The sequence below is a fragment of the Oryctolagus cuniculus genome, chromosome 8, assembly GCF_051225735.1.
Source record: "Oryctolagus cuniculus isolate XC-2025 breed Fujian yellow rabbit chromosome 8, ASM5122573v1, whole genome shotgun sequence".
NCBI lineage: Eukaryota > Metazoa > Chordata > Mammalia > Lagomorpha > Leporidae > Oryctolagus > Oryctolagus cuniculus.
In genome coordinates, this window is record NC_142874.1 from 63,371,929 (window position 1) to 63,396,092 (window position 24,164).

The 24,164-nt window shown below is 36.0% G+C and overlaps 1 pseudogene; it reads right to left on the reverse strand.

Moving 5' to 3' along the window:
• LOC127483133 (large ribosomal subunit protein uL3 pseudogene) overlaps nt 1-16,804 on the reverse strand; it is a 123,981-nt pseudogene extending 107,177 nt beyond the window's left edge.
• Nucleotides 16,805-24,164: the final 7,360 nt, after the last annotated feature.

A 24,164-nucleotide genomic window follows, 5' to 3' on the forward strand; every position in this document is an offset into this window, starting at 1 on the left:
TACCATGGCACAAGTGTCCAAGACAGGCCAGGTGGCAATCAGCCTCAGCTAGTTAGCGATTTTTATAATGCACATGTAGAATATATCAAAATTATAGAATATGTATTTGGTTGTTTTGGTTCCCATTATTGATCCTGGTCCCCAACATTCTTTGTGGATTCTCCATTTGTTATCCTATGTTCCTTCCTGATCCTTTGTAATGGATTTTGTTAAAATGTGTGTTTGTATATACCTACTTATATATCTTTTAGTTATTACTTAATTGGTCTTGCTTTGTGATTCCTTTACTTTCCACCTGACTGTGTGTATGTCCATGTTCTATTGTGTTGCTTATAAGCAGTATACAGGAAGATTTTTAAATCCAGCTGATAATACTTCTATTCTCAACAATTACATGCAGTTTACATATTTTGTAATCATTATATATACTGAAATTTTTTTCACTTTTGACCATTTTAAAAATTCAAAAAATTCTCTTTCTGTTTTCCATCCTTGATCTCGACTTTCTGTCTTCATTAAAAATGACTTTTGAGGGGCCGGCACCATGGCTCACTTGGTTAATCCTCCACCTGCGGCGCCGGCATCCCATATGGGCACTGGATTCTAGTCCGGTTGCTCCTCTTCCAGTCCAGCTCTCTGCTGTGGCCTGGGAGTGCAGTGGAGGATGGCCCAAGTGCTTGGGCCCTGCACTACATGGGAGACCAGGAGGAAGCACCTGGCTCCTGGCTTCGGATCAACATAGCTGGCCATTTGGAGGGTGAACCAACAGAAGGAAGACCTTTCTCTCTGTCTCTCTCTCTCACTGTCTAACTCTATCTGTCAAATAAAAAATACAATTAAATAAATAAATAAATGTAAAAAATGACTTTTGATTTTTTTTTCTCTGAAAGTTATGGCTTATTCCAAGTCTGTACTCCATCATTATGCTTAATAGACATCCCCTAGTGTCATTTGGTGACACTTTTGTACTTTCTTTGATTTTAAGATAGTTAAACTGCCTTATACATTCAGTAACACATGGAATATATGAATACTGAGTGATTGTTTAGTGATTTGAACTTATTAAAATAGGTTTCACATTACTTAGTGTATTGTGTTCATTTACTTGATCCCAGAATTATTTCACCTTTTTATTGTGATTTGTCTAGCAATCATTCTACGAGTTATATTTTAATTTTTCTTTTCTTTTTTTTTTTCTTTTTGACAGGCAGAGTGGACAGTGAGAGAGAGACAGAGACAGAGAGAAAGGTCTTCCTTTGCCGTTGGGTCACCCTCCAATGGCCGCTGTGGCCAGCACGCTGCGGCCGGCGCACTGTGCTGATCTAAAGGTAGGAGCCAGGTGCTTCTCCTGGTCTCCCATGGGGTGCAGGGCCCAAGCACTTGGGCCATCCTCCACTGCACTCCCGGCCCACAGCAGAGAGCTGGACAGGAAGAGGGGCAACCGGGACAGAATCCGGCGCCCCGACCGGGACTAGAACCCGGTGTGCCGGCGCCGCTAGGCGGAGGATTAGCCTGTTGAGCCGCGGCGCCAGCCCTATATATTTTAATTTTTCAATGTAAGTGTACAAGTTTTCATGTTTGTATATTGTCACTCATATCCTCTGATCTCACCCACCCAGATCACCCACTTTCAGTCTTATTTGATTTCAAACTTCCCCTGGGTCTTTCTAAATTTAGCTCATTTAAGTTGGTGAGAGATATCATATCATGATGCCATATATTTTCCACAACAAGTAGGCAGACGTTAGATATCTGTCAACTCAGTAACTATTATAACCCAGGTCCTTGGGCGTGCATTTGCATAACGTAAATCTGGTGATTGTGCACTGTGATTTCCCATTTTATGACAAGAGTGTAGTAAGATTAAATCTCATACCCAAATTTGTGTTTGGAGGACTTGTGTTCAGAGTCACTTATGAGGCCAAATTCCCAGCCACCTGTCCCTCCTGCTTCATGTCGAGGCCCTCAGCTTGTAGCTTGACATTGCATTTCCATTCCATGAAAAAATGTTTTGATCTTGAGTATCTTTTTTTCTTTTTTTATTTTTAAACTACATGAATTTCCATTCCAGTCACTTGATATGTCAACATAAAAACTTCTTTTCCAGGAAAGTATAAATGATTTTCCAAATTTTGTGTTCCCTTATTTAATTTGTTTCAGTGCATATTAGAGTGCATGTTCTGTGTTCAAATTAGAAAGCATATCCAATTTAAGGTGATATCTATATCTCCCTACTTTGCAATGCACAAAATGAGAAAATTAGTAAGATGTGAAGTTTTTATTCAAGGAAACTATAACCCAATATTTGGAATTAAATAAAAGCAAATTACTATAATACAAGAGAGAGCCATATGATAGTTACAAACAAAATTTAATAGATAAGAGTGTAGCAGATTGAGAGTCTTGCTGGGAATATCAACAAGGATGTTTTTGGAAGGTATAATGATTAATGTAAATGGAGAGAATAATATATTTCAAAAGATTGAAACATGTGCAAAGACAAAAATTTGGATAAGCAATTCACTTACTTGGACAGTAAGCAGACCATGCAGATTAGAGAAGTATCAAGAGAAGCTGAATGCTAGCTTAGTAACCTAAGTATTCAGATCAGAAATGGATCCTCAATATTCTTGACAGTTTTGTCTGATGGTATATATAAAAATGAGCACTATCATTGTAGGAATAAAAATAATTTGTCTGATAGTTGAGGTTAAATGAATACATTAAAATTATTTTAAAATAATTTTTAAAATATAAATTAAAATACAAATCTGTGAGGCTGGGAAATGTGTAGTGGCATTTAAAAATAATAATAGCTGGGGTTTGGAACTATCATTTGTTATACAGGATTATTTTCCAAGATGTTTGGTGAACACATGAAAACAGAATTTAGCCAAGTGTTTTACATAATTTTTTTTATTTGCTTCTTACATTACTCTAAAAATTCTGTCACTGTTCACAAAGTATATACAATATAAGGTTTAGAAAGTTTGCATGGCTAGTAAGTGACCTAGCAATGACTAGTAGAGGAGTGTTCAGAGTTAAAATGCCTCACACTAAAAAACTTTTCACAATTGCTTACTTAAAGTATTTGGAGGTATTAGAACTTATAGTTTGATATCTTGCATTTATTTTTAATTATTTTTTTTACTGTGTAGCCCTTCATTTTGATGCAATAAGAATTTCAGTCTTTGAAGTTATATTCAGCTGTAATGATAAATATGAGTCATGGGTCGCCATGCTTAATAAGTGGACTTTTAAAGAACTTTCAAGCAGTGAGTTACAACTGATAACTATTCTTTTGAATAGATAAAAATGGAATAGAATAATAATGGAATGATAATGGAAACCATATTTCCATAATTGAGATAATCCGTATTCTAAAGTACTCCAGGTTAATTTGTAAAATTAGTGTGAAATGATAAATGTATGAAAAGTTCTTGTCCTAGTAGGCAAAGTTTAATTTGCTGAAACAATTTTTGGTTTAGTGATTCAACTTAGCTTGTACTTTCTTAGACTTTTTCTCTCCTGAAAAGCACTGTATAAAATGAAATGGTATTTAAAAGGTAATAAAAACCTAGCTCTTAATGTAATATGCTTTCCATATGATTAAAATAATTTGTTTTTAGTTCATATCATGTATTTTGAGTGTACATACTTTACTCCTTTGATTCTAGGTTTGATGTTCTTAAAATAGACTATATTTTACAAAAATCCTTCCCTTACTTACTTGGCCTGTTATATTCAAATACTAACATGTTTTAATGTACATAAAAAGCTAAATTCATATTTTATTGATTTTAATTATAAGCAAATACCTGATGCATTGTCAGTATATAAACTTAGGCACTGAATTTATTTGTGGAGATAATAAATAAAGGTATAAGTCTAGATAGCAAGATTCTTCATTAAAATATACTTCTGCCGGCGCCACGGCTAGCTAGGCTAATCCTCTGCCTTGCAGCGCCGACACACTGGGTTCTAGTTCCGGTCAGGGTGCCGGATTCTGTCCCGGTTGCCCCTCTTCCAGGCCAGCTCTCTGCTATGGCCAGGGAGTGCAGTGGAGGACGGCCCAAGTGCTTGGGCCCTGCACCCCATGGGAGACCAGGAGAAGTACCTGGCTCCTGGCTTCGGATCAGCACGATGCGCTGGCCGCAGCGTGCAGGCCGCGGCGGCCATTGGAGGGTGAACCAATGGCAAATAGACCTTTCTCTCTGTCTCTCTTTCTCACTGCCCACTCTGCCTGTCAAAAAATAAATAAATAAAAAGTAAAAAAATATATATATATACTTCTATTATTACCATATTATTTTACATATTATTTTATAATAAATCCAGAGAATAGAGTCAAATATGTATGAATATATTATCACTGGACTGTTGAAGGAGCTTTTCTCTGTATTCTAATAGTCATTAATAAATAATATTTTATGATAAAATGTACATATTTTATAAATGGATTAATTCATTTACATTTTAAAACACTATATATTTTATATTCCACTGTATTTGTGGTACCCCACAGAACTCAACCTTTTTTGAAATAAAATAATTTTTATAAGATTTATTTATCCCCTTATTTTATCAAAATCACTCACAGTTGTAACATTTGTATAGGATTAATCATTAAACTTGCCAATAAATTTTAATCTGGATCCATTTATGCATAAGAAACCTGAGTAGATATCATGCAACGTACAAAGATTGGGAATTTAATTGAATGTAAAAAATAATGGATTATTGGGACCATTTAGGGAGTTTTTTTGAACAAATTATAAATGTTTTTAAACTACTTAAAATTTAATCTTTTGAAGGTATCTTAAAGCTAAAACTTCATATAGGATTCAGATAAATTACAAGAAAAAAAGGACTTACAGACTTTACTAAATGTTCTGTAATTTTTCAGACCAGAATACATGCGCTTAGAAGCAAAAAATTATACACTTTAACATGAAATTTAATTTTACATGTTAGATACATCAATGAAAATCCACGGATACATTGATTCATTTAGAAATGCAATTACAAAATCATAACCCTTGTACTTAAGAAACTCCATATTCATGCAGCAAAAATGCTCTTAATAACATAATTGAATTAGTATAATTATAAATGTATCTGGAAATGTGGCAGAAGCACTATGGACCAAAATGACTAACCTTGCTTTAGGGATACATGAAGAAGTTCAAGTCAGAAAAGCTTCATGGACAGGGTGGAACTGAATGAGCCTAGAGTTGATCCAAGGTTGAGAATGTTGAGTACATGTCTGGGGACCTGGAAGTAGAGTGTGTTTTGACACCAAAATCAAGAAGATGCCTTTTCTATAGTCTACTATTAAAACATCTAAATTCTTTACTGGATTAAATTTTGAATGGCTCTTACTTCAATGTTCTATCTAATGTATCCTGAGTATCATCATGAAAATGAAAACAAAACATTTCTGAGTAATACAGAGCAGATACACAGTAAACAATAACTATCACCAGTGATCCTTTCACTTACACAATAATCATATATTCAGTGCCAACTCTGTTATTGGCAGTATTCGAGGTGTTGAAAATAGGTACTGGGAAAAAAAAATCAAGATTTCCTGCACTAAAGTTTACATCTATGGTAATGAGTGAAAGAAAAGAGAAATTTAGGTAAATTATAGTAAGGGAAATACAAGTGACAAAAAAATCAGAGAAAGAGGAAACAAAGAGGGCTTGGGTTTGTAAATTCCATGGTCACAAACTTTTTTTTGAAAAGGAAACAGTTGAGAGAAGAATTGAAGATGGTGATGAAGAGAGGTGAACATTCCAGGCAGGAGTAAAACCATGGAAAGCATCAAAATTGATGTTATCAGCATATGACAGTGACATTTAGGTTGTCAGCATGTGACCCTAGTGGAAGGAGACTAGGGGTACTATGAAATTTAAAAAACAAAAATCACTATGTTTCTAAATCTGTATATATTAAATACATGAAACTTATATAACAAATAAAATTTTAAAAAATATGCAGAGGTTGATAAATTGGATTTGTAGCTAATTTTAATTGTTTAGTCTCTTATGTAGACCATTGGGGAAGAGGCTGTGGAGTTTGGAATACAGGAGAAATGATATGATTTTCATTTAAATGTTATGATCTGGCTTCTTTATTTAAAATAGAATGTAAATGCAGTTTAGGTAAATGGCTCCTGGCTTTGGATCGGCACAACACCGACCGTTGTGGCCATTTAGGGAGTGAACCCATGGAAGGAAGACCTCTCTCTCTCTCTTCCTCTCACTGTCTGTAACTCTATTTCTCAAATCAATAAATAAAAAATAAATTAAAAAAAATTAAAATAAGAAAAAGAAATGTCCCCACCTTCTCTATTTTCTTAGAACATCTGCTTTAGAAAACTTGTACCTTCAGGAGTAGTAGGCAAAGCCTCCACCTGTGGCACAAGTATCCCATATGAGAGCCAAGTTCAAGTCATGCCTTGTCTGTTTTCAATCCAGCTCCCTCTAATGGCCTGAGAAAAACAGTGAGAGATGGCCCAAATGCTTGGGCACCTGCACCCACATGGGTGACCAGGAAGAAGATTCTGGCTCCTGGCTTCAGGCTGGTGTAGTCTGTTATTTTGACCATCTTGGGCGTGAACCATTGGATGTAAGATTCTCTCTCTCTCTCTGTAACTCCTACTTTCAAATAAATAAATAAATCTTTAAAAATGGAAAATCTTTACTCTCTCTGTCACATTGAAATGCATATCAATTTTTGAAAGGTAAGTAAGCCTCTGGCCCACTTCATATTCCAAAATTTTCCAGAAAAAACTTGGGAAACATCTATTTTAATGTAATTATCGAGGAAAATAACTTCCGTATTTCTCAGTATGTATGACTGATAGGGGTCTGACTGTGGAGGACTTAGGCTATCTTCTGTTGCTTTCTTAGGCTCATTAACAGGGAGCAAAATCAGAAGTGGAGCAGCCAGGACTTGAATTGGTGCTCACATGGAATGCCCGTGTCACAGGGGTCAACTTCACCTATTACACCATGACGCCAACCCCCATTCTAGCACTTTGGCTTTAGACTGTAAGTTCTTGGATTAGAATAATTACTAAGAAAGACAACATTAAAGTGGCTGAACCTTGGCTGTACCCTCCAAGTTAAAAAGCTACCTCTTGCCATAAAGATAGCTTAACTTTTCTTTTAGGAAAATAATCTAACACACACAGATGATTCCCTGAATTACATGTGACACATAGTGCTCTCAAGTCCTCTCCATGGCATTTTAGTAATTGCTTGTTGTGAGAATGTATCTAATGGTTTTGATCTGCTTGACACCTAAAAAAATGAGATCTCTTGCTGTCATTGGGATGTGCTACTAGATTGCCTATAATGCACAGCAGGTGCTGGTTTAACAACTATGAAATAACTGTTTTCTTTCTCTTCTGCCTTTTTGAAGAGCAACCATTCTGGTAAGGACAGGCACCCAGCAGTTCCTGAAATAAATGGATCAACAGAAGGGCCATGGTCATGCAGGAATAGATAACAAAAACCGAATCATAAAAAAAAAAAAAAATCTCCTGTTTAGTTCTCCCTCTTTTGAAACATTAGCTAAATGGAGCACTCTGTCCAAAGTCAATCTTACTTGTGAATAGATCTTGGTATTGTGGGTTCCAGAAGTTCATCGCAATCACCATATGGTTGAATAACATGAGAGGTCAGCATTGTTACATTTAGGTCTTCCTCTTAAAAGACAAATACCTCCCTGACACATCTGGAAGGAATATATGAGAATCAAGTTTGGTGGTAGACTAATGATTATTCTTTTGATTTGGAAAAACTTACAAGCCTCATCCCCTGCAAATGAATTATTGGATTTTATGATGTGGCTGTCATTGTAAGAAAACGTCAGAATGGCTTGTCTAGTCTAAAGGAAATAATGCAATAAGTGAGAGAGAGAAGTGGATGAATAAAGGTGCATTCCATGGACAGAACTGTCTTCCACTATTCCCTCAGGTCGTTCTTCCTTGTGCTCTCCCTCTTTATCCTCATCTCCCCACACCTCAAGGAAAAACTACGATCCATTAGAGACCCATCCAGACAGATTGCTATAGCCACACCTGAAGCTTTTCCACTAAAGGTAAAGCTGTGGGAATTCACAGTGGACCCAGAAGATTTGTGAATCCACCATTGATTTTCATCAGCAGTTTGTTTAAGTTTTCTAAAATTCACTAGCATGGATTGAGGAAGTTATCAAAAATAACATTCCAGGTTCAATCACCTTAACGTTGTCTTCTTAGTAACTATTTTAATCCAAGAACAAATAGTCTAAAGCCAAACTGCTATGACGGAGGTTGGCATCATGGTGTAACAGGTTAAGCTGACCCCTGTGACACAGGCTTTCCATGTGAGCACCAGTTCAAGCCCTGGTTGTGCCACTTCTGATCTTGCTCCCTGTTAATGAGCCTAAGAAAGCAACAGAAGATAGCCTAAGTATTGGGTCCCTGCCACCTACAAGGAAGACCCTAATGGAATCCCAGGCTCTTGGTTTTGACCTGGTTACAGCCCTTTGGGGAGTGAACCAGTTTGGCCAGGACAAACCATTACAGAAATCTCAGCTGCAGCTACTCATTGTTGGAACCATCTAGAGAAAAACATAGAAGAAAATAAATAATGGAGGATTGCTGGGCTAGAAGTTCAGATAGAATTATTCATATAGTTATTTTTAATATTGTTAAATATTTTATTTTTGTTTTTGTTTTATTTTTAAGAGCGAGAGAAACAGAGGAGAGGTGTCCCATCTGCTGGTCACTTCCCAAATGATCACAACAGCTAACATGAGGTGAGGACAAAACGAGGAGGTCAGAACTCATTTTGAGTTTCCCATGTTCTGCAACTGCTTTCTTCCTCTTCCTCTAGCAGACAAGTGTAAATTATTGTTTGTTTTTTATTACAAAGATGTTCAGTATTTATAGTAAAGAGTTCATCAAGAATTGCTACTATTTGTAGCCAGAAACAAAACAGAAAAGAAATGGAAACGTTAGAGATTCATCCTAATGTGATGTATACTAATTCAAATGTTAGATGTTTTGCAGATATTCTCAGAAACTGTGGAAACTTCTGAATTTTTTATTCAGAATGTGAACGGCAAAATTCATATTTTTGGCTTTCTTATAATTCTTTATCCCACAGGAATATGAAGCCTCTTGAGACAAATTGTAATACTACTCAACTAAGATTAAATATTTGGGACATCTATTGTTCACTGTAGGCAACATACTGATAAAAATCTAAGAGTCAGCTCATTTCATGGATAAAGCCACTACTGAAAAATAAAACTATTTTTTGTGACCAACACAGAATCTCAAATAATAGGTTCCATTGTTGGAAAGTGGATAAAACACCCAACAAAGCTATTGCATGATAACTTTATTAATCTTCTAGTTTGGTGCTACAATCTGAAGAGGGCTTGAAAAACTGAAAGTGGCTAGATTCGGATACTCAAACCTTTGAAAAAGTCTGATTTATCTGCTATCGGTATACTAATTTGATAATGTTTACTAATAGATTGATTACTCAGGGTAAAATACTCAAGGAAATCAACTCTGCATCTAAATCTTATGCTATGCAGAGTTACTATAAAATCTTGAAGATTATATTTTGTCTAGAACGAAGACTGCAGACAGAGTTAACAGCAGTTTATGGAGTTATAATCTTGCTTCTAGATTTTACTCATGTGCACACAACCTCCCCTCCCCCCCCCACACACATATAGTTTCAGTATTAGTTAGCCTTTCTTTGGGGGGGATTTATTTATTTATTTGTTTATCTATTTGAAAGTCAGAATTACAAAGAGAGAAGGAGAGACAGAGAGATCCATCAACTAGTTTGCTGCCTAGATTGTCACAATGGCCAGGGCTGGACTATGCTGAAGCCAGGAGCCAGTAGTTTCTTCCTGTTCTCCCAAGTGGGGGTCAGGGACCCAGACACTTGGGCCATCATCTGCTGCATTTCCAGGTTATAATCAGGGAACCGGATTTGAATCAGAGCACCCAAGCCTTGAACTGACTCCCATATGGGATGCCACCATCAACAACAGCAGCAGTTTTATCCACGACAACACAACACCAGCCTCTAGTTAGCTTTTCAATACTGTATACCAAATACCTGAGAGGAGCTACTTAAGAAGGAAGGAGTTCATTTCATCTCTTGGCTTTGGAGATTCACAAAGATCTAGTGGCTCCATTAGTCTGAGGTCTAATGAGGATGGTGGATGATGAAATGCATAAAGAGGGAGGATCATGTGGTGAGCCAGAATTCAGAGAAGAAAACTGGGACACTGGGCTTACATAACCAACTGTCTTCTGGAAATTATCTTCCAAGTGCATGCCCCAGTGAATTAAAGACTTTTTTTGGGCCCATCTCCTGGACATAAAAATTTGATCATATGTCTATCCTTAATCCACCAAATATTAATGTTAATCCATTAACTTTTAATGTAAGAATTTGGATTTTAACATGTGCATGAGTTGGGGAGCCAAGTCATGTTCAAAATATAGAAGTATCATTCCTGAAACATTTTTTAAATAGGAATTTTTTTCTTCAATGTTAGATAAGATAAATCTTGAAATATGATTTGTCAGCAGCTTTACAACAGCCTGCTCAGATATCTGTAATTCTTTGGTAGAGTTTGCATTGGGCAAGACAAAGTTTCTAAAGGCACTGATTTTTTGGATGCAGCTGCAAAACCTGCTGTTGAAGCATGGAAGATCTCAAATTTAGAACATCCATTTTTTTATTTTCAAAAATATGCTTCATGAAAGAAAATGGAAAAATGGATTATAAAAAAGGCTAAAAATTTAGACTGGTTTATGGGAATTACCTAAAATAATTCTCATACTCTTCTATATATTTACTTAGCATGGTGGCGTCAGCAAAATCATATGAATAAAACCCATAACTTTAAGCACATTAGACTCCTATTACATATATAAAAATGATTTTAATATCCATGATACAATAAGGAGATATCCTAGCTGTCAAAAGAATTTTTGATAGACACTCGAAGTAAACATAGGAAGCTCTACCTAACTTTGCCTGGAACATGATGCCAGTTGGATTTCATAGGAACAATGCTTTAAAAAGGAAAAGATTAGTCTATTTATAGTGTATTTCATGTCCATATGGTCTGAAGGCTCTCCCCCTATAAAAGCTGATATCTATGCAGTAGCAAATGTTCTCTTTCTACACATAATTAACAGTTGTTGATACCAGTGCAAATGGAATAGGATTGTTTTAATTCTACTAGCTTACAAGAATTATGTAAATGTTGAAAGAGTCTTATATGCCTCTCTGCTAGATAAGTAAAACAATTTAATCAAACTCTAAAATTCTCATTGACTGCAGAAGAGTCTTTTCAACAAATGGAACAACTGGAACACCACATACAAAAATTGATCTAGACAGAAAATTTCACTTTTTCACAAACATTAATACAAGAATCATATATCTGGATGGAAAATTCAAAATTATAATATTCTTAGTACATAACCATAGGAAAAATGATGAGCTTCTAGATGCAACAATGAAAACATTATCCACGAAAGAAATAATTGATAAGCTAATTTCATTAAAATTGGCATACAAAAGAAAACGTCAAGAGTAGGAGAAGACAAATATGACTGGGAGAAAATATTTGCAAACGGCATATTTTTGGAATTACACAACTGAAAAAACTCTTAAAACTACACAATAAGAAAGTGGACAATTTGCCTGAGCAGTTACTCAGCAAGAAAAACACACAAATGATAAATAACCATATGAAAAAAATGTTCAACATTGCATTATTAGGGAAATGCAAATTAAAAGGCCAATGAGATAATATTGCCCACCTAGCAGAAAGGCCAAAATTTAAAACACTATCAATACCAATAGCTAGCAAAGATAAGGAGCCATGGAGCTCTTATTTTTGACAAATATGAGTGCAAAATACCACATTTATTTTGAAAGGTATTTGATGGTATCTTAAAAAATTAAACTTGCCCATGCCATACTATTAAGCAATGTTCTTCTATATATTTACTCAAATGATTTAAAGAGTTATATTTAAAAAAAGCTGCATGGTATTTTTTCTTTTAATTTATTTAAAAATTTTGATTGGGATGGGCATTGTGGTACAGAAGTTTAAGCAGCTGTTTGGGATTCTTGCATCCTATATCAGAGTGACTAGTTGAGACTCTAGCTACTTCGCACTTCTGATCCAGCTTCCTGATCATATATCTCTGAAGCAGAGAATGATGCTCAAGTATCAGGTTTCTGCCACACATTGGGTGCTGCAAACTGAGTACTGGCTATTGGCTTTGGTCTGCTCTAATCCCGGCTATTGTGGGCATTTGGGGAGTTAACCAGCATGTTTCACATCTCTCTCTCTTTCTCTCTCTCTCTCTCTCTCTCTTTCTCACCCAATCTCCCTTTCACTGTCACTCTGCCTTTTTAAATAAATGAAGTAAGTTTTTAAAAAATGGTGGATGATAGCAGAGGTATTCATGACTGTAAAAACTTGGAGGCAACTAAGTTATTATTTGATAGGTGTTTGGATAAATTAACTGTGGTATATCCAGACAATGGAATATTATTTAGGACTAAAAAGAAATGAGTTATCAAGCTGTGAAAAAAAAAAAAAAAAAAAAAAAAAAAAAAAAAAAAAAAAACAGGAGAAACTTAAATTCATATTACTAAGTGAAGGCAGTCAATCTGAAAAGTCTGTATTCTGTAAAACTGCAACTACATAAAGTTCTAGAAAGGGCAACAGGATAAATAGTGGTGATTAAGGCAGTTAGCTACTTTTTAATGATACTATAGTGGTAGATATATGTTGTTACATATTTATCAAGTATGTAAGATGTACAGCACCAAGAAAAAAAAAAAAAAACCTTAATGTAAACTACTGAAAAGGGATGAATATAATGTCTCCATGAACGTTAATTGGTTATAATAAATGCCCTATTTTTATGTGATTATTCCAAGCAGATGATGCTGTGCATGTTTGCAAATGGGGAATATGGGAACTTTCTGTACTTTCCATAGAATTTTTTAAAAAAATTTAAACTGCTCTTAAAAAAGTTAAATATATTTTAAAAATTACAACTACTGTGTTAGCATTAGCTTTATTTTAATAAAAGTATAGACAGACACTTTTGAATAACCATGAATATCTCCCTTTAAGTTTATGGGGGTGGAGGGCTAAGACTTTGTGTCTAAGATGGTGTCACACAACCCTGTCTTTTGTTTTGTTTTGTTTTGTTTTGTTTTGTTGACAGGCAGAGTGGACAGTGAGAGAGAGAGAGAGAGAGAAAGGTCTTCCTTTGCCATTGGTTCACCCTCCAATGGCTGCCGTGGCTGGCGCGCTGCACTGATCCAATGGCAGGAGCCAGGTGCTTCTCCTGGTCTCCCATGGGGTGCAGGGCCCAGGAACGTGGGCCATCCTTCACTGCACTCCCTGGCCACAGCAGAGAGCTGGCCTGGAAGAGGGGCAACTGGGACAGAATCCGGCACCCCGACCCGGACTAGAACCGAGTGTGCCGGCGCCACAAGGCGGAGGATTAGCCTAGTGAGCCACGGCGTCGGCTCACAACCCTGTCTTGTGCCTGCTTTCACTGAATCTATTCATAATCATATTTAAGACTTAAAAGTCTTCTTTATCCCTTATGTCCCTCCCTGAGACATAAAGTCTTAAGACCTAGAAGGACAAGTTGAAAGAAGTCTGTCACAGAAGATTTCATCTACATAAACATATTCTGCAGGAAAGTCTCGCTGTCAAGGCACTGGGAGACAGCCTTTGAAGTGCTGTTGACCACCCAAGCTAAGAAATGAAACAAAGCCAAGAACACAGCACAGCTGGATTCAGCTTGCCATGGGAAGTCAGCTTCTCAGGAGGACTGGACTGTACTTTGTAAAACGAATTTGAAATGTAGGTTCTCTAAGGTAACCGACATGGGTGCCAAATTTGACCAAAAAAAAAGTGTTCCAGCAAATGTCTCAGTATTCTTATAAACTAACTTGTCCTATTCACAGTAGTCATTTAATTAATTAAAGCACCACACTTTACCAGAAAGTAAATGTGTAATTTGATGCATTATTTCTTCTTTTTGTATTTCTAGTACGATGGCACATTCTCATTTCTGATCAGCTATGAATGATATCCCTGTATATACAGTGCATGGATTTACTAATCCAACAATATTATTAATAAAGTAATAGTAGACCACTTGCACCAGTAATTTAAATATCAAGTAAAAGTAATTAATATGCTTCCAAGCACACAAACCCAAAATTTGATGCAAAAATATTTTGTTAACTGATCAGTTGGAAGGATGATGTAGAAATGAATATCTCTAAATATATAAGCAAAAATCTGGCACTTTAAAATAGAAAAGGTAAAAAAAAAAGACATAATGTTGCTTGATTAACTCTAGGAAGCAGGTTTTCTCCAGTACAAATAAATGAAGATAAGAAATGATACATGCGTGTTACTCAGGAAGATTTAGTTGACTGTTAAAGTAACAAGATGTTTTATTTTATGATGTCAGTTTGACTGAGTTAAGGGATACCTAGAAACCTGTAAGAGCATTATTTTCAGTGTGTCTGTAGGGTGTTTCCAAATGAGATGAGTATGTGGATCTGAATGCCCTAAGTGGGAAAACCAGGCATCATCAATGGGCTGTCTTTCCAGACTAAAAGGGAAGTTGATTTGATTTTGCAGTGCTGGGACTCACTCCTGTCTGGGATATCAACTGGTGGCCTTTAGTCCTAGAACTATGCCAGATTACAGCTACACTGCTGACACTTAGGCTTTCCATCGCTAAATCTAGACTCGCATCCTCAGCTTCTTGGGTGTTTGGATTTCCCTGGACTTGGAATAAACATTTCAGCATCTCAGTTCTCCAGTCTACACACCACCTATCCTGGGAGTCAGTTGACAAAATTGCATAGGTCAAACCCACTAATTAATTCTTCTTCGTATACTTTGTGCATATTCTATCAATTTTGTTTCTCTGAAGATCTATGACTAATACAAATAGTATAGTTTCCATGTAAAACAAAACAAAAAATAAAAGGTCCACAGGATGGGTTTGTATTAAGATGTAGAACCACTTACATTAAGCACTGAAATTACCTTGCAGGCCTCAGACAGGCTTCAGACTAGGTGATAGTCATATGTGTATTAGCCTTTTACTTCTAGAAAGAATTATTTGAGAAGATAGAATAATTCCCAGAAAGCCTAATGTCATTTAATTGTTTTGGAACTTGTCATAAACTTAAACTCAGGAGAGATTTATTGGGTCTTACAATGAAAACTCTAAATTAAAAATATGGATGATCAGGCTTCAGAGCTAGGTTGCTCCTTAGATTTGGTTTAGGTTAATATTCACAAGGAACTACTAAATTACACCTAAACATTCAGAAATGACAACAATGAAGATATAAGTTTTAAACTCACCTATGACTAAGAAAAGTCTGTGGGAATTGCTAGTTGTGAATCTCATTTATCCATTTACCATCAGTACAATATATGTCCCCAAGGTAAATGTTCTGACTTTAAAAAATTCAGTAATCCTGTTATTTTACCATAATTCTGTACAATTTCTTTATTTTGTATTTTCCTTTGGACATGTTGGATATTTAGATACCTGCAACTTGCCCAAAGAAAGGTAGGAATAGCACTAGAAATAATTAGAAACATTATAATGTTATTATTTTACAGCAACACAAGGGAGGAATTTTTAAGGGCAAATGCAAATTAAAAATAAGAAACCAATTCTTCTTCTTCAAAATAAGGGAAAGGACTATCTGTCTCCCTTTTCTTAGAGCACTTAACTTCAGAAATCTTAAGTTCTTTCTTTGACTCTTTGAAATGGAAGTAAGTCTTTTCAAAACCAAATAAGCTTCTCCACTGAAGATTATCTTAAGGTCTTCAGAAACATCTCTTTGAAATGTAGTCATCAAGGAAAAGAGTGCCCCTTCTCTCAGTCTGTAAATAGCATAAGGATTTAGAAGCCTAACTTCAGAGGGCCCCTCCTTCCAAGTTACAAACTGCTTCTTTCCATAGTTATAGGTTTTATCTTCCCTTTGAGTAAAGTAAATTAGCTAGCATAAATGATCACCCAATTACCAAGTGATATTAGAATGAGTTTTGTCAGACAAACAGTGGTGCCAAGTCCTCTCTCTGTATCAGTTCTTGTTTATCTGGTTATTGCTTACCTACATGTGCTAGATGGCAGGGTAGGTCGATGGAGAGATATGTTCTTGCCACCAAAGGAGGAAATAATTCAAAGACAGGACACAAAGGCCAGCATTTATTTTTTTAAGGACATTTATTTGATTGAAAGGCATAGTTACAGAGAGGCAGAGGCAAAGAGAGAGATGTCTTCCATGCACTTGATCACTCCCCAGATGGCCGTAACCAATGTAGATGCGCCAATTCATAGGCAGGAGCCAGGAGCTCCCCCCAGGTCTCCCACATGGGTGCAGGGGCCCAAGGACTTGGGCCATCTTCCAGGCCATTGCAGAGAGCTGGATCCGAAGTGGAACAGGCAGAAATCAATCGACACCCCCATGGGATGCCAGCACTGTAGCCAGTGGCTTTACCTGCTATGCCATAGTTCCGGCCCCAAGACAAGATTTATTAGCAGAGCAAATGTATACTTGGGAAGGGTGGATGTGGTCAGGCTTGAAAAGTGATCTGTTGTGCTCTGGGGGCTGAGGCAGATTATTTTCTCAGATTTGTTCAGCACAGACTGGCACCCTACTGGGATGAGAGGACCCTTCACCATGTTCCAGTGAGGCTCTGTTCAGGCAGATGCAATTGTGATAGCAGGCTCTGACATACACTTAATGTTTTATTAAGTCTCCCCCTAGGAGTGGAACTTTTACTATAATAGTGAAGAAAAGGTTAGTCAGTGGTCAAGATGGCTACTCAGTCGGGTAAAAATTTTTTCTTTTTTTTTTTTTTTTTTTTTTTTTTTTTGCTTATCTGCCTAGTGCTGAGAGGTAGTTGAGGTTTAAACATTGTTATCCAGGACCTATTCATTACCAATACATAGTTGTGACAAAGGGGAACACTTCAAGCCTAACACACTTATTTTTCTATCTTGCCTCAACGTTTAAGTAATAGGTTGTATCTGCTTGGCTATATAAAAAGTTGAGATTTCTCTCTGTCTTTTTAATCCCTGAGGGAAGTCCTATGATGTTCATCACATTCTGGTTTAGGATTATTCAATAATATTATTTTTCCTTTTACCACTTCTCTTTGGAGAGATTTTCCAGACTGAATGTTTTGTCTTTAATTATATTCTCCCAACTTTTGTCTGATAAACAGTTTCATAGAAGAGTTTGCCATCAGGGAATTGTTCACTGATTACACACAGGAACAATGCTCTCTGGCATACCTAAAAGAACTTTTCAAAAAGTTCCTGAAAAATGCATATTACACTTGGATTTCAAAATAGAGTCGGTGCCAATAAACATCTTTTAACTCAAATTTTCAATGAAGATTTTAAAACACTTCTTTATGCATATGTATTGGTGCTTTGACATTCTATAAGTGACATATAAACCTAGAATATTCCCTGAGATCACCAGAGAAGTCAAAATGTCGGTCATATTCTAGCAGTGGACCAATCCAATGCCAACAGAAATCTAAAAAAAGAATCCAACAAAGAAGACACAGAAAGAGTAGCCAATGAAGCACTAAGGTGTATTCAGTTGTATAAAATGCTACTTTCAAACAAAGGAAATTCTCAAAATGATATTGGATTCAGCTAATTGATTTCATTAGTAGTCCTAGCTAGATCCTGGTTGGGATGAAAACTGCACTGGAGTAGATTTAGATGAATTGTTTCAATGAGTGGTCAGGTGTAAAGACTTGATTGTTGGAATTGGCCCCTAAGGAAAAATAGTAGCACCTGAAGGAAGCCAATTGAACACAAAATTTTAGAACATCAATTTGGGTAGCTTGATATAAGCCCTGATGACTTGAAACTGACTCTGGTGGGAGTACATATTCACTCACTGAAACCCACAAAACACTTTGCATCAGAGCTTTGTTTGCCAGGATGCTAGTTGCTAAACATTTATCAGCAAACCACTGAGTGAAAATAAGAAGCAAGTCAATTTAAAAGACTAGGAGCAAAGGCGGCAAGTAAAAACTAACATTATTAAGAGTTTTTTTCCTCTGAAGAGGCGCTAAGAAAATGAGCAGAAACTGGACAAAAGATGTGATTAAGAGAGGCTTTTTTGCTATTGTTTTTGGTATGTTTGCTTTGGTATGTTTTGTTTGTTTCAGAGAAAATAAAAGCCAAAGTAGTTTAAATGCTTCAGTGAAAATTAGAATGACTGTAGAAAAGGAAACCTAGGATATCAGTAGTGATTGTGTGGGTCAGCAGCAAGGAGTGAGAGCTGGTGTGTGGGAAGGGGTTGGGGACCTGATCAGACAGGAAGCCCTGGAGTTATAAATCTCAATGCAGAGGTGCAGAGAGCATATCAAGACACTTGAAGACAGGTGGATTGATAGAAGATACGCAGGACCTCTTCTCATTATGTACATTATTTCCTCAAGAAACATTAACCTTTAAAATATGGCCTGTATTCATTTTATTCTGCCATACAGGCTTATAGAGAAAAAAATCAAATTTTCTGCCTAATGGTCAGAACATATGGACTAAAATATATCATATTCAAATCCTAACCAAATCTGAGAGGTTTATATATCTAGGTAAGCCCTAAAGTATATCATGTTCCCAAAATGATTTATGTGGAAGGGCTCTAGGAATATATGATTTGTTCACAAAGTTCAGATAACAACATCAACAATGAAGTTATTGATTCAGCATTTCAATGGGCACTATAGCAGATACATATCTCATTCCATTTGTATTAGTAACTGCTTGAATATACATATTTGTTAATGTAACCTCTGGGCCAAAGGTGGGGAAAAATTTTTTTGGTCAAGAGTCATTTTGATATTTATGACATTATTTGTGGGCCATAAAAATGATCAACTTAAAAATTAGACAGTTATAGATTTATTGAATTTTGAGTCCTGCCTGTGGTTGCCTTGCCAGTCAGACTCGATCCCTGCTCTTGATGAATAACTAATGTCAAATTAGATGTCAGTTGAAGCAGAAGAAAATTCCATATTTTAGTTCTACTGCATGTGTCATTTGAGCAAGAATATATACATACATACATACACACACTTACAAGAATACTTCAAAGAGTATGTGAAAATGAAAGTAAATGATAATTTTACTTTTGGTTCAAAACATTTTTAAATGCTGTGCAAAATTTTTCATAATATGCATTTTCATGAACTTTTTAGAGCCCACATACATATATACACGTATAAGGATATGCATATGCACACATGTATTATACATGCATTTATAATTCCACTTATATAAGTGAAATTAGTTGTACTAAATAGGCCATGCGTCATTATTAACATAAGCTATTTTCTCCCTCAGGTTATATTATATACTTATATACAGATTGAGTAGTTTAATTATTTGAATCACATGATACTACTGAAATTTTAATATACTCAAATTGTCCTGGTTCTAGCAAAAGAAATCTAAACACAAATTTAAAATGATATAAACTCTTCATATGCATTCAGCAAATCCAAGAAGTCAAAAGGGGAAGAAACAACAGTTGTTTTTGTTACCATCTATCCAGATGCTTCAATAACATTCTATCCAAGTGACAGAATGACAAGCCTAGCATCTTTATCTTATTCTCATAATTTAATTTGCAAACAGCTAGCTCAACTCCCTTACCCTTCAAACCCAGTGTCAATCTTATTGAATGAAGATTCAATTCCCACCAAAGGCCCTCAAGGGTAATTACTGGTCTGTGGTGAACAGTTCTTCAGAAAGAACTCTAGGTGAAATCCAAACAATGCCTCTTTGTAGTGATAGAAATCCCTTCTCTCTGGATTTATATTTCACTCCTCTAGTCCTCTAGCAAAGCAGCCTAATGATTTGTTTACTTTCTTTACTTTTACACAAGAAAAAACCATCAATATTTTCTTTTCAGTTATTCTTTGTCCTTGTTTCTGGTCAGTTTACAAAGTACATTTCAATTTTGGAATTTCTACTTTGCCTAGAAATTTCCAATTACAGGGTTATATTGATATTTATTTGGATTTTTAATATATAAAATAGATTTCCTGAGGTTTTTAAGGAAAGCTGCATGGATTTGCTTGAAGAAACGTTTACCACAAAACAACTTACTGATAATTGCAGAAAGAAATACCGAAAATATATAATGAAAACTGATTCGCAATGTGCTTTGAGAAAATGAGAAAGCCCCAGGTTGAACTTTTATTAGTAAAGGTGAAAGAATACCTTTTGTTGTTATTTCTGATTATATAGATTATCTCTTAACCTGCATGTTAATTCTTACACTGTCACTTAGGGGAATAAGAAGAAAAATAAACCTCACAACCTATCTTAACAAAATAAGATGAAAGAACTAAGAACCTCATGTGAAAAATATTTTGCTCATTTGCTCATACGTTTATCCAGTTGTACATCTATGTAGGGAACTGAGCAGTCAAAGAGAATCACAAAATCAAATTGAACTTGTGAAAATAAAATATGTTAATATTTTTAAGAATGCAATACACAAATAATTTTCTTTCCAATCATCCAAAATTACATTTCCTATTTATTCCCCCCAACATGCTGAGAAATAGGATATAACATTTGTTTAACTAAATATTAGGTGTTGTTTATTGTTACTACATACATGTCTGATAAAAAATTTCATTAATCTAATAAAGTGGATGGAGTGTTCTCATGCATTTATTGTACAGGTTTTAAATTAAAAAAGGTAGTATGGTAGTTCTTACTTATTTAAAAATATATATTTATTAAGGGGACTCCAATTTAATCCCATCAAGGTGGCATGTACCAATGCCATCTCACCAGTCCAAGTGATCAATTTCAGTTCACAATTGATCATAATGAAAGGACTAAGAGTCAAAGGGAGCACATAAACAAGTCTAGTACCTGCTAATACTAACTGATAGAATAAATAAAGGGGAGAGTGATCCAACATGGGAAGCGAGATACTCAGCAGACGCATAGAATGGTGGATGTCCTAAACAGCACTCTGGCCTCAGAATCAGCCCTAAAGGCATTCGGATCTGGCTGAAAAGCCCATGAGAGTATTTCAGTCATGGAAAGCCAAGACACTCTGGCAAAAAAAAAAAAAAAAAAAAACAACCACCCTAAATGAAAGATCTCTGTGAGTGAGATCCCAGTGGAAAGAACAGGTCTTCAAAGAAGGAGGTACCTTTCTCTGAAGGGAGGAGAGAACTTCAATTTTGACCATGGCCTTGTCTAAATATGATCAGAGTTGGTGAACTCAGGGGGCTTCCATAGCCTTGGAAACTCATGACTGATGCATAGGGAGATTACTGATGCCATAAACAGGAGTGTCAATTTGTAAAGTCAACAACAGGAGTCACTGTGCACTTACTCCTCATGTAGGATCTCTGTCCTTAATGTGCTATACATTGAGACTTAATGCTATAATGAGTACTCAAACAGTATATTTCGCTTTGTGTTTCTATAGGGGTGCAAACTGTTGAAATCTTTACTTAATGTATACTAAACTGATCTTCTGTAAAAAAAAAAAAAAAAGAAGAAGAAATTATCAATTCCCAACTTGACTCTCACTGGGATTAAACATGACAATAGGTCTGATCTGATTTCATCATCATTCAAAAAATCATCTATTATTTTTCACTTTATGTTTGTGTGGGAGCAAACTGTTGAAATCTTTACTTAATGTATGCTAAACTGATCTTCTGTATATAAAGAGAATCGAAAATGAATCCTCATGTCAATGGAAGGGGAGAGGGAGTGGGAAAGGGGAGGGATGCGGGTGGGAGAGACGATATGGGGGGGAAGCCATTGTAATCCATAAGCCATACTTTGGAAATTTATATTCATTAAATAAAAGTTAAAAAAATAAAAAATAAAAATATATATTTATTTTAAAGTAGGACATAAAGTGAAAAATCTTGTCTGACAAGTCTTTGAAAGTAATAACATTAGCAAGTTTTCCATATGGGATAGGGGAAATGGGTAGGAGAGGGAAGAAAAATTATGAGTTTATTTATTCAAAAGAGATAAAATTACAGCAACCTTTTTCTAAGAGGTATAATGCTATAAAGATGAAAATCCCACACAATAATTTAACTGTTCATACCAATTTTCATTCATTTTGTCCAGGCATCCTGCAGGGTATTAGGTTAAAAAGAATGGATGAGAAAATACAGTGTCATCCTCACACACTGGTGCCAAGGATTGGATTCCTTCCAAAGAATCCAAATATCCATCTGAGTCAAGAGTTTCCCACAGGACATCTGTGCGCTGCCTGAATTCCAGGGCCTTCCTACTGAGGGTCCACTGACTGTCTACATCATGGGCTGCCTACACTTTAAAGTTGGTGTCTGTCCAATGGCTATAGGAACAACTACAGGCTGACAAACCAGAAAACATTTTACTACTCTTTGAATTGAGTTGTACTATCTCCAGTGAGCTCTTCCTCGTGTGTCTTCTGGATTTGTCCATCACTTCTGGGTACTATTCCTACAACTTCCTTACATCTTACAATTTCTCTTTTATTGTAGTTTAAGAATTATTTATACTAAAAAACCTACTTTAACTACTAATTAGTTATCCTCTGTTTAAACCCAGACTGACACATGCATGTTTTATTGTTGTGTTTGCCATAAGAAAAGTAAAACACAGAAACACATGGCCTGCGCCGCGGCACAATAGGCTAATCCTGCACCTGCGGCACCAACACACAGGTTCTAGTCCCAGTCAGTGCCCCAGGTTCTTTCCCGGTTGCCCCTCTTCCAGGCCAGCTCTCTGCTGTGGCCCGGGAGTGCAGTGGAGGATGGCTCAAGTGCTTGGGCCCTGCAACTGCATGGGAGACCAGGAGAAGCACCTGGCTCCTGGCTTCGGATCAGCGCTGTGCGCGGGCCGCAGCCGGCCAGCTGCAGTGGCCGTTGGAGGGTGAACCAATGGTAAAGGAAGACCTTTCTCTCTGTTCTCTCTGTCTCTCTGTCCACTCTGCCTGTCAAAAAAAAACAAAAACAAAAACAAAAACAAAAACAAACAGAAACACTTGATAGTATTCTAAAAATTCACATATTTGTTAAATAACAGACATGGATTTGAACAGCAAATATGATTCTCACAAGCAGTAAGGGAGAGAGTTTGTGGAGAAAAAGGACACAGAGGGAAAATACTTGTTATCTTTGTCTAGTGCTCTTTTATAAAGCCACTAGGATTTAACCATGAAGAACCAATGCAATCTAATCATATCAAACCCCTTCTTTAAAAACCAAACTGGATTAAACTTCCACCCTGTTAGTACCATTCATGCCAGAATTTGGAGACCAAATATTTATTAACACCTAGGCTTTTGAGTGACATTCAGCATCCCAACTAAGCTGCCATCCACAGTAACCATTCTTTTAAAAGACAACTTCAGGAAAACATTGGTGAATAGGGAGAAATTCCATGGTAGAATTTCCTTGGGCTATGGTGATAGTATGGATGACATTGCCAAAAACAAAACAAAACAAAATGGAACGAAATCCCACCAAAAATAAACTCAATAAAAAACAGACTACAAAATTATAAAACAATGAAAGCAAATAACTCAGGGTAGTGGGAAGGAGAAAAAGCTTGACATATGAAAACATGTAATTAGGGCTTGGTTTTATTTCTTTGTGAGTTATCTTGAGCATTGACTAACATTATGGTTTAGTTTCATGTTTCTACAAGGAGAATGATAATATCTAACTTTCGTGGAAGTCATATGTGCTTAAGGAAGGGTTGACCATCAATCACCTCAGACAGACCCCAAAGCAGTCAAACTCTATCAGATGCTCTGATTAATAGCAAAATAAGTATATAAATAAATATTTAAGAGTCTATTCTTTAATACTTAATTGATATGATGAGAAACAGTTTCAAGCATTGACATAGAATATATTAGTATAGTTATTTACTTCTTTTAATTAAAACTGCAAAAAGCCATGCCATATATTTTCCAAGGTTTCTTTAATATTATACATAGTAGTTTACATTGCATAGTACTATTTGT